Below are 13,717 nucleotides of genomic sequence, written 5' to 3'. Positions count from 1 at the left end.
TTTCCCACCTGCCTTGCCTCACCCTCCAGCCCTTGGAGCCTTCCTAAGGGGGAAGGTTTCCAGGGCCCTGCGGGACTTGACATCTTTCCACAGGGCCTGCAAGACAGAGCTTTTCCACAAGGCCTTTGGCCAAGGCGCAGCCTGACCCCCTCCTTTGGCAATCCTCACAGAACTCTAGCTCAATGGTTGCCATTAATCTGATTTGAACTGATTTTATAATGAAATGATTTTAGAATGTTGTATCATTTAACTGTTGTTAGCCGATCAGAGCCCGGCTTCAGCTGGAGAGGGCAGGATATAAATAAAATTTTATTATTATTATTAATAGAGAAAGAAATGTGGGGGAGAGACACCTTGTCTGTCATCAGAGGGAGGTTGGTTTCACTTGTGCTGCCCCACATCCAACCCAATAAACCTTCAGAAAGGAGTTCTTGCCATGCGCATGATGGCGATGTGTATTTTAATGAGCTGGACAGAGTGGAAGATTTCGAGTAATAGTGGCTGAGAAATGTTAGTGCATGAATTCAACAGTGCTTAGTTTATTTTTTATTCCTATTTTGTTAGTGTTGTTAAGATTGCTGTATGCCTTATGAATGCTGTAGTACAGGGGTAGGCAACCTAAGGCCCGTGGGCCACATGTGGCATATGGGGGTCATTTAACCGGCCCATGAACTTCCCCCTAACCGAGCCACTTACTCGGCAAGTCCCTGCGCACTGCACTAAACCTGTTCAGCGCGACGCGGGGACTCACTTCTGCGGCACCAGAAATCGCATTTGCGCAGACGTCAGAAATCGCAAGCGCGCACACTGACACACGTGTGCAATCCTGCCCACAGAGGGATCTCCACTGGAGTGAACCGGCCCAGGCAAGGTCAACTTTGCTGACCCCTGCTGTAGTACTTTGTGAATCCCATAATATAACCTTTGTTGTAATTGTGCAGCTTTGGTTATTTTATTTTTTTGGTTGTTTTGTGAATTGTGTTTTAGAGACTAATTGTTTTACTGATGAATCGTTAATTGTTCTATATGATTTAAGTGGCATTTGTGGTGTTCTATTAAGTAATTGTTATTTATCGTTTGCAGTATATATCATTTGCAATATATAGGCTCCCTGTATAAGGAAGTTTTTAATGTTTGATGTCTTACTGTGTTTTAATTTGTTGGAAGCTATCCAGAGTGGTTGGGACAATCCAGTCAGATGGGCGGCATTTAAATAAGGCCTTATTATTATTGTTATAGTTGTTATTTGCTTTGCGATTCATGTGAATGAAAAGCTACCTAGAAGTATAATAAAAAATCAAGAAAACAGAGTGTTGTGGGTAATTTGGGGCATTGGGAGAGTTTGTAGAAGTAGTTACAGCAGCAGTGGTAGTTCAGTGATAGTGATGAGTGATTGCTTTGAGGAAGAATGAAAGACCATATATTCACTCAATTGGATGCAAACTCAATTTTAACTGAAAATAAATGATTCAGCATTATTTCATCTTGATTGGTTTCTTTCTCTGTTCCGATCAAACGCTGTTGGTCTTTCTTGCATCTCTCTCAAGTATGTTTTCTACTGATAACGCACACAGCAGGACCTAGTTGAAAAGCATCGTCCAACCAACTTCTCATTTTGACAGCACCTGTGACGGCATCTCCCCCCCATAGTAATGCATACGATGGGATTTTTTGGGTGGGGAACATCTTCTGGGGGGGGGGGGGAATAACAAGAGACTTTAACATGCTTATTAGGTATCACTCGTTCCTTGGGCTTAGCTTAGTGTTAAATAGCGGACACTCCTTTTCTGTAATAAATAAACGTTCTCCAAATTAAAGCCTGATATATTTCATCTCCATACGTCTAGCTTTTTCTCTTTTTTCTTAGCTCTGATTTTCATTTGTATAGGGGTTTCTTTCAAGTTGGCTTTACTGTAAACTGTTCTGAGTTATGAGAAAAAAAAAAAAAAATCTGAAGAAGTGTGCATGCACATGAAAGCTCATACCAGTAACAAACTTAGTTGGTCTCTAAGGTGCTACTGGAAACAAAATAAAAAAATTCCTTTGACTACAGCAGACCAACACAGCTACCTACCTGTAACTTGAGTTATGAGGTAAGAAAAGTGTCTAACAAAAATAAAATTAATGATGGTGATATAAGAACAAAAGCTTCCTCTCATCTACACAGGTGTTGCTGGTTATACCACTGTACTAATCTACACAGGTTTGGATAAGACTACCCTGCAGAGAAGTTAGGGATTTTGTTTCTCTATGAACATGCTATTGGCCCCTTGCCAACAATGAGCAGTGGGTGACTCTGTCAATTTCAGTTTCTCTTGCACCCCTCCACCTGCAAATAATGAAGTTCCATTCAGCACATTTATAAAGGGACCCCTGACTTCCCCTCTAACCCTCCATTGTTTCCTTGTTTCCCCTTATTCTGCTGCATATTATATCTAACATCCTTCTTCATCCTTACTTAATATGTACATTGCTTTACTGCCAATTACAGTTCAAATCCTACTTGCGTAATAATCTGTTATTAAAAGGTAAAGGTAAAGGTTAAGGTACCCTGACAATTAAGTCCAGTCTCAGACGATTCTGGGGTTGCTTCGCTCATCTCGCTTTATTGGCTGAGGGAGCCAGCGTACAACTTCCAGGTCATGTGGCCAGCATGACTAAGCCGCTTCTGGCGAACCAAACCAGCGCACGGAAGCGCCATTTACCTTCCCGCTGGAGTGGTACCTATTTATCTACTCACACTTTGACATGCTTTAGAACTGCTAGGTGGGCAGGAGCTGGGACCGAGCAATGGGAGCTCACCCCATCGTGGGGATTCGAACTGCTGACGTTCCCATCGGCAAGCACTAGGCTCTGTGGTTTAGACCACAGTTGCATTTGCAAATATTAATTTTAAAAAGCCCTCATGAAAATTAATCAACTTCCTACTAACAAACACATATTTTCAAGAAAAGCCAAACATTTTTGTCAAAGCAGTTTTACATAATATAATACCTATTGTATAATTATAATTATTTTAGTTATTATTCATACCCTGCCTATCTGGCTGGGTTTCACCAGCCACTCTGGGTGGCTCGCAACAGAATATTAAAACCACAACAAAACATCAAACTTTAGAAACCTCCCTAAACAGGGCTGCCTTCAGATGTCTTCTAAAAGTCAGATAGTTGTTTATTTGCTTGACATCTGATGGAGGGTGTTTCATAGGGCGGGCACCACTACCAAGAAGGCCCTCTGCCTGGTTCCCTGTAACCTTATTTCTCGCAGGGAGGGAACTGCCAGAACGCCCTCAGAGATGTTTTATGAATAGGCTGTTTCATTCATATGTGCTTATTTGGACATCCTTTACCCCAGTATTTTATTCTATTCTCTCTCTCTCTCTCTCTCTCTTTTGCACATAGAAAAACAGACCATGGCTAAGAGCATGTACAGCCTACTGATCACCATTGAAAACACTGCCATTAGTGTGTGATTCACCCAAAGAGAAGTATTTCTAATGGAGTTCAATGAAAGATTGAAAACCTCCCGATGAAATCCTGTCCTGCCCACCATGTATGTTGCAATCTGCTATGTATGCTACAGTTACCTTCATCCTTCAAAGCTTCATCATAGTCAGCTGGCAAAGCTGGGTCTTGGCATGTGTCTCTGCCAGGGTTCTACTCGAGAGTAGGCCGAGCTCCTGACAACTCCCCCCCCCCAACTGGGTTTTATCCTTATAGAATCGTAGAATTGTAGAGTCAGAAGGGACCCCAAGGGTCAGCTAGTCCCACCCCCTGCAGTGCAGGAATCTCAGTTGAAGCATCCATGACAGGTGGCCATCCAACCTCTGCTTGAAAACCTTGAAGGAAGGAGGGTCCACTACCTCCCAAGGGAGACCGTTCCACTGTTGAACTGCTCTTGCTCTCAGAAATAATGTTTAGTCGAGTTCTCTTGTCTTGTAACTTGAAGGCATTGGGTTGAGTCCTACCATGTTTTATTTTATGACATAGTGGTATAGAAACACCTAAACAAACATTTTTAAAGATGTGTATTTTAATGAGCGGAATATTATGAGTCATGAGAGTTGAGAAGAGTGTAAGAATTCAACAGTGCTTAGTTTGTTTTTTGGTTGCTATTTTTTCCTCGTTGTTAAGATTGCTTTATTGGTTATGAATGCTGTAACACTTTGTGAATCCCATAATATAACTTTTGTTGTAATTGTGCTGCTTTGCTTATTTTTTTAGTTGTTTTGCTAATAGTGCTTTAACCTATAATTGTTTTACTGATGATTTATTGAATGTTCTATATGATTTAAGTGATATTTGTCATGTTCCATTATCAGCTTGCAATATATTATTTCCCTGCACAGGGAAGTTTTTAATGTTTAATGTCTCAACAGGTTTCAATACATTGGAAGCCACTCAGAGTGGCTGGGACAACCCAGTCAGATTGACAGTATATAAATAATAAATGTTGTTGATGTTATTTGTTTATTTATTAGCTTTTTGTGATTCCTCTGAATGAAAAGTGGCATAGAAAGACAATCATACCTTGGGTTGAATATGCTTCAGGATGAGCACATTCAAGTTGTGCTCTGCGGCAACCTGGAAGTAATGGGTTTCGCCACTTGCGCATGCACAGACGCTCAAAATGATGCCATGCACAGAAGCGGCTAAAAGTGACGTGCACATGCGCAGACATGCCGTCGCTAGTTACGTTTGCTTCTCGATGCGAACGGGGCTCCGGCACGGATCCCGTTCGCATCCAGAGGTACCACTGTATAATAAATCAAATCAAGAAATCAAGAAAATTGTGACTGTTTCAGATAATAGGGGGCACGAGGGGACCTTATAGTAGTAGTTACAGCAACAATGGTAGTTTAGTGCTAGTGATAAGTAGAAGTGATCAAATGCTTCAAGGAAGAATAAAATGCTAGATAGCCACTGAATTGGAAGCAAACTCAGTTTTAATCAAAAAAGAGAGGTTTAGCATTAATCCATCTTGATTGGGAGTTGGATTCTTCCTCTGTTCCGATCGTACGCTCTTGGTCTTCCTTGCATTTCCCTTGAGCAGGCTCTCTACTGGAATCCCACACAGCAACACATATTTGCAAAGCATTTTCCAACAGACTTCTCATTGGCATAGCATCCGGGGCGGCAATTTCCCCCCATAGCATTGCATACCATGGCATTTCTTGGGCGGGGAACACCTTCTGCAGGAAAAAAAAGAAAGGGCAAGAGACCTTAACATGCTTATCAGGTAGCTCTCCTCTCTTTGGCTTAGCTTAGTCTTATCTCACTTTAACATAGCGGACACTGCTTTTCTGTAAGGTTTTCCAAATTAGAGCATAATATACCATATTTTTTGCTCTATAGGACGCACTTTTTCCCCTCCAAAAATTAAGGGGAAATGTTTGTGCGTCCTATGGAGTGAATGCAAGCTCCTTGGCTTCAGCGAAAGCAAAGCGAAGACTCCAAAGCTCAGAGGGAGCGCTCCCTCTGCGCTCCGGAGGCTACGAGTTGCTTTCGCTGAAGCCTGGAGAGTGAGAGGGGCCGGAGGCTGTGTGCAGCTAACCCCGAAGCCTTTGGAGCACAGCACTAGTTCCCGCTGCGCTCTAAAGGCTTCAGGTGGCTATCCCTGAAGCCTTTAGAGCGCAGCGGGAACTCGCACTGTGCTCCAAAGGCTTCGGGGCTAGCTGCGCACAGCCTCCGCAGGGCAGTGGGGTGTCTTCACCCCGCTGCCCTGCAGAGGCTTCAAAGGCTGTCCCCGAAGCCAGAACAGTGAAACGGAGCGCTGCACAGCGCTCCATCTCGCTGTTCTAGCTTGGGGATGGCTGCGCAAAAAAACAGCACTCCATCTCGCTTTTCTACCTTGGGGATAGCTGCGCAAAAAAAAAACAGCGCTCCATCTCGCTGTTCTAGCTTGAGGATGGCTGCGGCAAGCCCAAGAGGCTCAGTGGTTTAAACCACAGCATCACCGACGTCCCTTGCTCATGGCTACAAAGATTCCTGTTGAAAACAGGACAGAAAGCAAGCCCCTCCTTTCAGGCGTCCTCTTTACTTGGTGGCTCTGACCAGGAGCTCTCGAGTGAAACTAATCCCAATGGGGTTTGCATTTGGTGCAAAAACTAAAGGGTGCCGAAGTCCTCATTTGTAGAGGTAAGATCAGGACCAGATTCCTAGTTGTTCATTTGCCACTGCAGCTTGACTTGCCCCACACCTAATGTTATATGAAGTCAGGTGTGGGGCAGGTGGCCATGACTTGATGAAAACAGACTTTGGGGCCAAATTAGAATCCTTGATGGGTCTAATTTGACCCATGGGCCAAAGGCTCCCAAGACCCGTTTTAGATAACACATGTCATCCTGTAACCTCTGCAGCTCTCTCAAAGTCTTTGGGGCTCATATCTGACATTCAGAATGTGGTTGCAAGGCAAATCCTGGGTGTTTGGCGAGCGACTGACAAGTTAGAAAGTGGCAGCATCTTTCCTTCAGAACCAATAGTGATGCTGATACATCTAAACAAAAGTGGTGGCCAAATTGGTCTTGTGTATATATTGTGTCTTCTTGTGTGCAAATCAACTGACTCTTGCCTGGTTGAAGAGACAGGATTCTGGAAACAGCTAATGTAAAAATCTGTGGGCCCTTGCATGATGCCCTTCAACTCTAGACCTAGTGGTAGAAGCCAGCAGATGCAGGAGATTGAGGGCATGAGAAAAGAAACAAATTGGAAAGGTGAAGGAACCACAATGATATGGACACACTATTGCAAGAGGAGGGGAAAGAAAGAGAAAGGGAGGGAGAAGTTTCTGCTTAATTCTACTCACCCGCTGGCATTTGGGCATCGTCTTCTGCTAAAACATCAGGATTTGGCTTAGCGGTTGCCTGGAAAACCAAGAAGGCCAAAGCCAAGAGAACGAAAGCAGTCTTCATGGTGCACAATTGGCTGGGATCTCAGAATTGCAGGAGAGAAGAGCAAGGCTGAAGAATGGTTGAAGGACGAGATTGCAGAAACCCTTTATTTATACAGAATTTTGTGGCAGTGGGCCAGCGAGTTTATGATCAGTAAACTTCTCAGTTGTGGAATAAATAGCCGCAGGGCAAACATCCTGCAACATCTGTCAAAACCCCACCTGGATAGTAAATCATGTGGGAGTATTTGCTGATTATTGGGCAATTATTGTCATGGTGATCCTTTGCAACACAGTGGAGGACCAAGAATAAATGCATCACCCCAAACATCTTAATCTGGCGGCTTTATGCAGTTGTCAAATAGTATATGCAATAAGGTAGGAGTTGGGGGCATTTCTTTAAATGGTTATGAACTGCACTGGGGTGGAGTAGGGAACTAAAAGCCCACAACCGTGCAACAATATCAGTGAAGCACCAAAGGGTAAAAGTGCCCTATCAGAAGATACCGGTGAGCGAAGTGGAACATTAGGAATCAGAAAATCCAGAAGGTAGTTTGGGCCCAAGAACCTTGAACATAGACTTCAAAGAATTGGAAGGGGCTCCCTTGGCCTGAAATGCAAGATGAGCATCACACCCCATAGTTGTCTTTGACTGGACAGCATAGACCTGAATAATGGCCTTGTCCAAGCAGGTGCATTCTGTGGTGAAAGCACTGAAACAGAACACTAGGTGTTGGGTCAAAACTGTCCAAAACTTCACAGACTATCAGACACAAGCAGGGTTAGCATGTCAGTAGGACAAGGATAAATTCCTCATTCCTCTCAGCCTTCACTGAGGGAATGGGACTCCGTTGTGGCTGGGAAATGCCCCAACTCCCTCATTGAGAACCACCCAGCATTGAACTCCGTCATGGGGCAAGTCAAGCTCTTGCTTGATGATTGGAGTGGGAGATTGCAGCCAGGCAGATGTTTCAACCATGAGCTTAGCGTGTGCCAAAGCTATTCCTTCCCATCAGGGTCCCCTCATTACTATGCTGATTCTCCCCTGTGCCATTTTCGCCACAAGGAGTTACTGTGACACCGCAGCTCAACTACCACCATACTGTTAATACTGGGGTGTGGGACATGCCCAAGTGGCTCACTTGGGTAGCAGTTGGGGGATCATCTTCCTCAGTTCCAGTGGGGTTAAGCTGGATTTTTATGAAGGGAACTCTATATAACCCTGCCCTCAAGGCATGGGAACCTAAGTCCTGCACAGGACTTCTGCAATCATGGGCATATCTACACCAGTCACATAGACATTTGCCTTGATTGTAGTTCCAATACACTATTGTGATGGGCTGGCGCTCCAAGTGTCCCTATTTTCCAGGGACAGTCCCTGATTTAGAGAAACCGTTTAAGGTTTCTAATTTGATCCCGGAATGTCCCTCTTCTCCTTAGGATGTCCCTAATTTCATTAGAGATATGTTGGAGGGTTTGAAGTTATGCGACTCCACGAGCCAAGGAGATAAGTAACTATACAAATCTTTAGTTACAGGTAGGTAGCCGTGGTGGTCTGCCGTAGTCGAAACAAAATAAAAAAATTTCTTCCAGTAGCACCTTAGAGACCAACTAAGTTTTTATTGGTATGAGCTTTCATGTGCATGCACACTTCTTCAGGCCTATTCATATACAAATCTTTAGAAGACATCTGAAGGCAGCCCGGTATGGGGAAGTTTTTAAATGTTTAATGCTTTAAAAGGGAAAGGGAAAGGGACCCCTGACCGTCAGGTCCAGTCATGACCGACTCTGGGTTGCGGCGCTCATCTCGCTTTATTGGTCGAGGGAGCCGGCGTACAGCATGACTAAGCCACTTCTGGCGAACCAGAGCAGTGCACAGAAATGCCGTTTACCTTCTCACTGGAGTGGAACCTATTCATCTACTTGCACTTTGACATGCTTTCAAACTGCAAGGTTGGCAGGAGCTGGGACTGCGCAACGGGAGCTCACCCCATCGCGGGGATTCGAACCACCGACCTTCTGATCGGCAAGTCCTAGGCTCTGTGGTTTAGCCCACAGCGCCACCCGCATCCCCTTGTTTAATGCTTTATTATGTTTTTATATGTGTTGGAAGCTGCCCAGAGTGGGTGGGGCAGCCCAGTCAGATGGACATTATTATTATTATTATTATTATTATTATTATTATTATTATTATTATTATTAATAGGACATCCCTGTTTTCATTTGTGAAATATTGGAGGATATGGGTGGGTCACAGTATGGGGGTCTAACATGGGCTGCCTTACAGCTCCAGAAAGTGCTGCCAGGAGATAGGTTTGTCCTGACTGCATCTTGCAAGATCCCTCAAGAGCCTAAGAAGGATACGGGATATGACCGCCACACCACTTTCCAGACACTGTGTCCCGGGGGTGGGGGGAGGCATTACACGCAGTCACCTGAAGGAGCGTCTCCACCTCCATCGTTCTGTCTGGACACCGAGGTCCAGTGCCAAGGGCCTTCTGGTGGTTTCCTCGCTGCGAGAAGCCAAGTTACAGGGAACCAGGCAGAGGGCCTTCTTGGTAGTGGCATCAGCCCTGTGGAATGCCCTCCCATCAGATGTCAGAAATACAACTACCAGACTTTTAGAAGACATCTGAAGGCAGCCCGGTTTAGGGAAGCTTTTAATGTTTAATAGGTTATTGTATTTTGGTGTTCTGTTGGAAACCGCCCAGAGTGGCCTGATGGGCAGGGTATAAATAATAAATTATTATTATTATTATTATTATTATTATTATTATTATTCACAGAACAACGCTTATGATACTGGCAGTTTTATTTCCCACTGCTTCCCTACAATCCCTAGCTCAGAATTTGCATTTTTCACAGACTGGGTCAACATCTTGCTTGAGCTATCTACCATGACCCCAAGGTCTCATTCCTGGGTCAGGCACCACCAATTGACCACCCTATGGGCATCTGTTTGAAAATAATATCCTTTTGCCACTTTGCATTTGCTCACTTTCCCATTTTGTCACCCATTCATTTACTATAGTTTGGAGAGGTCCTTTGGAGCTCTTCCCAAACCCCTTTTGTCCTGACTGCTAGTAGGTGGGGCAAATGTCCCCATGTCCCAATCCATTTCCAGGCATATCACCGTAAGTATAATAATAGTAATAATCATAATAGTAATAATCATAATAGTAATAATCATAATCATAATTATAATCATAATACATTTTTATTTATACCCCGCCCTTCCCAGTTCAAAAACCAGGCTCAGGGCAGCTAACAACAAAATTAAAACACTTAATTATAAAAGCAGCATAAAATACAGCATAAAAACATGAATAACAATAAAATTCAACAATAAAAAAAAGTTAAAAAAAGAGGAGTGGTGATATATGCAAAGGAGAGACTTTTACCGAAATTAATCTTCAAAGATGAACAAGGAAGATATTTGGCAATTGAAATTCAATATCAAGGAGAGAAATTCTTGATAGTTGGAATTTATGCACCGAACGAGGGGAAATCTGAATTCTTTAAGAAGTTGCATGAGACCCTACTGGACCATTTGGATTATAATCTGATTTTGATGGGGGACATGAATGGAGTAGTATCTACAAATATGGACAAGGCACAAAGACAGGTAGTCACCAAAGATGGTAAACTACCAAAAACTTTTTTTGAAATGACTGACAATATGGATTTGGTGGATATTTGGAGAATAAGGAACCCTTTGGGAAGAGAGGGAACCTTCTTTTCTGAAGCCAAGATGACATGGACTAGAATTGACCAAATATGGGTAACTAGAGGAATGGCACCAAAGATAAGGAAAGTGGAAATCTGCCCTAAAACTTGCTCCGACCACAATGCTGTAAAGATGGAGATGAAAGAAATAGCAACTGGCTCCTTCAGATGGAGGATGAATGACACCTTATTCAGAGATCAAGAAGTTTACAAAAAGGCCCAAAAAACTTTGAGAGACTATTTTGAAATAAATATGAACACTGAGGTTGAAAAAGAGTAATCTGGGACGCAAGTAAAGCCGTTATGAGAAGGTTTTTGATACAACAGAATGCTATAAAGAAAAGAAGTTAAAATGAGAAGAAAGACAAGATTTTAGAGAAAATAAAAGAAGGGGAGAAGAAACTGAGAGCAAAACCAAAGTCGCAGGAGATTTTGAGAGAAATAAAATTATATCTAACACAATATATGGAATTGATGAATCAAGAAATAGAATGGAAAATTAAACAAATGAGACAAAAGACATTTGAATCAGTGAATAAATGCGGGAAACTCTTGGCTTGGCAAATGAGAAAAAGACAAAAATTAAACACTATTACAAATATAGAAGTGGAAGGAAAAAACATACATAACCCAACTGAGATCAGAAATTGTTTCCAGAAGTATTTTAAACAATTATACTCACAAGGGCCACAGAAAGAAATGGACATAGAACGATTTTTAAAGACAAATGGATTACAAAAAATTTCTCAAGAAAGTAAATTGATGTTGAACTATAAAATATCAGAACAGGAAGTAGAAGGTGCCATTCAAAATATGCAATTGGGCAAGTCTCCGGGACCGGATGGGCTGACTTCCAGGTACTACAAATCTTTGAAGGAGTGCTTATTACAACCTTTGAAGGAAGTCTGCAATGAAATTTTGGAAGGGAAAAGGGCGCCAGAGTCGTGGAAAGAGACATATATCACACTTATACCGAAAACAGAGACTGAAAAGACTCAACTTAAGAACTACCCCCCATATCGTTATTAAATGTGGATTACAAAATTTTTGCTTACATTTCGGCTAAAAGATTGAAAAAAGTATTGATGGAAGAGATTCATAAAGACCAAGCGGACTTTCTCCCGGGAAGACATTTGTCTGACAACTTGAGGAATATAATTGATATTTTGGAAAAATTAGAAGTGAATATAAACACTAAAGCAGTTTTGATATTTGTGGACGCGGAGAAAGCTTTTGACAACATTTCTTGGAGTTTTATGAAAAAGAATCTACAGGGGATGGGGGTAGGGCAAGGTTTTGAAAATGGTATAGGTGCAATATATTCTGAACAGAAAGCAAAATTAATTGTGAATAATGTGGTTACAGAAGAATTTAAGATAGAAAAAGGGACATGACAGGGGTGCCCAATTTCCCCATTGCTTTTTATATCGGTTCTGGAGGTCCAGCTGAATATGATTAGAAGAGACCAGTTGGTTAAAGGTATACAGGTCAGAGCTAAACAGTACAAACTGAGAGCATTTGCAGATGACTTAGTTTTGACGTTACAGGAGCCAGAATCTAGTACAAAAAGGGTTTTAGACTTAATTCAAGAATTTGGTCAAGTGGCAGGATTTAAACTGAACAAGTCAAAAACTAAGGTTTTAGAGAAAAACTTAACATCAATTGAAAAAGAAAGGTTTCAGAATGAGACCGGTTTGACCGTGGTTAAGAAAGTGAAATATTTGGGGATTAATATGACAGCAAAAAATGTGAACTTATTTAAAGATAATTATGAAAAATGTTGGATGGAAGTGAAAAAAGATATAGAAATTTGGTCAAATTTGAAACTTTCCTTGTTGGGTCGAATTGCAGTTATAAAGATGAATGTATTGCCTAGAATGTTGTTTTTGTTTCAAACATTGCAAATTGTGGACAAGATGGACTGTTTCAAGAAGTGGCAGAAAGATATTTCTAGATTTGTCTGGCAGGGCAAGAAGCCCAGAATAAAATTTAAGATATTAACTGATGTAAAGGAAAGGGGTGGATTTGCCCTGCCAGAATTCAAACTCTATTATGAATCAGCAGCATTCTGCTGGTTGAAAGACTGGTTGCTTCTTGAGAACACAGACATTCTGGACTTAGAAGGATTTAATAATGCTTTTGGGTGGCATGCATATTTGTGGTATGACAAGGTTAAAGTACATAAAGCATTTAAAAACCATATTGTCAGGAAAGCATTGTTTAATGTCTGGATAAGATACAAAGACTTATTGGAAAATAAAACCCCAAGGTGGTTGTCACCAATGGAAGCGAAAGCTCTTAAAAGACTTAATATGGAGTCCAAATGGCCAAAATATTGGGAAATTTTGGAACAAGTGGGAGATAAATTGAAATTGCAGAGTTTTGAGAAATTAAAAAACAAAGTGCGAGACTGGCTTCATTATTATCAGATAATGGAGGCTTACAAACTGGACAAGAAAATTGGATTCCAGGTGGAAAAATCGAAATTAGAAACAGAATTGTTAGAACCCAAAACCAAGATTTTGTCAAAGATGTATAACTTGCTGCTGAAATGGAACACTCAGGATGAAACGGTGAAGTCTGCTATGATTAAATGGGCACAGGATGTTGGACATAATATTATGTTTGCTGACTGGGAACAGTTATGGACCACCGGTATGAAATTTACGGCATGTAATGCCTTAAGAGAGAATATTATGAAAATGATTTACAGGTGGTACATGACCCCAGTCAAGCTTGCAAAAATTTATCACTTGCCCGATAATAAATGTTGGAAGTGTAAAGAGACTGAAGGTACATTCTTTCACCTTTGGTGGACGTGCCCAAGGATTAAGGCTTTCTGGGAAATGATTTATAATGAAATGAAAAAGGTATTTAAATATACCTTCTTGAAGAAACCAGAGGCCTTTCTCCTGGGCATGGTTGGCCAATTAGTGCCAAAGAAGGACAGAACTTTTTTTATGTATGCGACAACAGCAGCAAGAATACTCATCGCAAAATATTGGAAGACACAAGATCTACCCACTCTGGAAGAATGGCAGTTGAAGATGATGGACTTTATGGGCTTGGCAGAAATGACCAGCAGAATCCGAGACCAGGGAAA

At 41.9% G+C, this 13,717-nt stretch overlaps 2 long non-coding RNA genes across 2 annotated transcripts; both read right to left on the bottom strand.

Moving 5' to 3' along the window:
* Positions 1–1,432: 1,432 nt before the first annotated feature.
* Positions 1,433–3,637, bottom strand: LOC307213180. Its single transcript, XR_013837433.1, has 2 exons — positions 3,587–3,637; positions 1,433–1,689 (listed from the first exon to the last, which is right to left on the bottom strand). It is a non-coding gene; the product is annotated as an uncharacterized lncRNA (long non-coding RNA).
* Positions 3,638–4,927: 1,290 nt separating this feature from the next.
* LOC307211963 lies at positions 4,928–6,966 on the bottom strand. Its single transcript, XR_013836653.1, has 2 exons — positions 6,805–6,966; positions 4,928–5,191 (listed from the first exon to the last, which is right to left on the bottom strand). It is a non-coding gene; the product is annotated as an uncharacterized lncRNA (long non-coding RNA).
* Positions 6,967–13,717: the final 6,751 nt, after the last annotated feature.

Source organism: Podarcis cretensis (assembly GCF_951804945.1).
Source record: "Podarcis cretensis genome assembly, chromosome: 3".
Taxonomy (NCBI): domain Eukaryota; kingdom Metazoa; phylum Chordata; class Lepidosauria; order Squamata; family Lacertidae; genus Podarcis; species Podarcis cretensis.
Note: the sequence above shows the minus strand (reverse complement) of the source record. Positions and strands in the feature narration are given on the sequence as shown.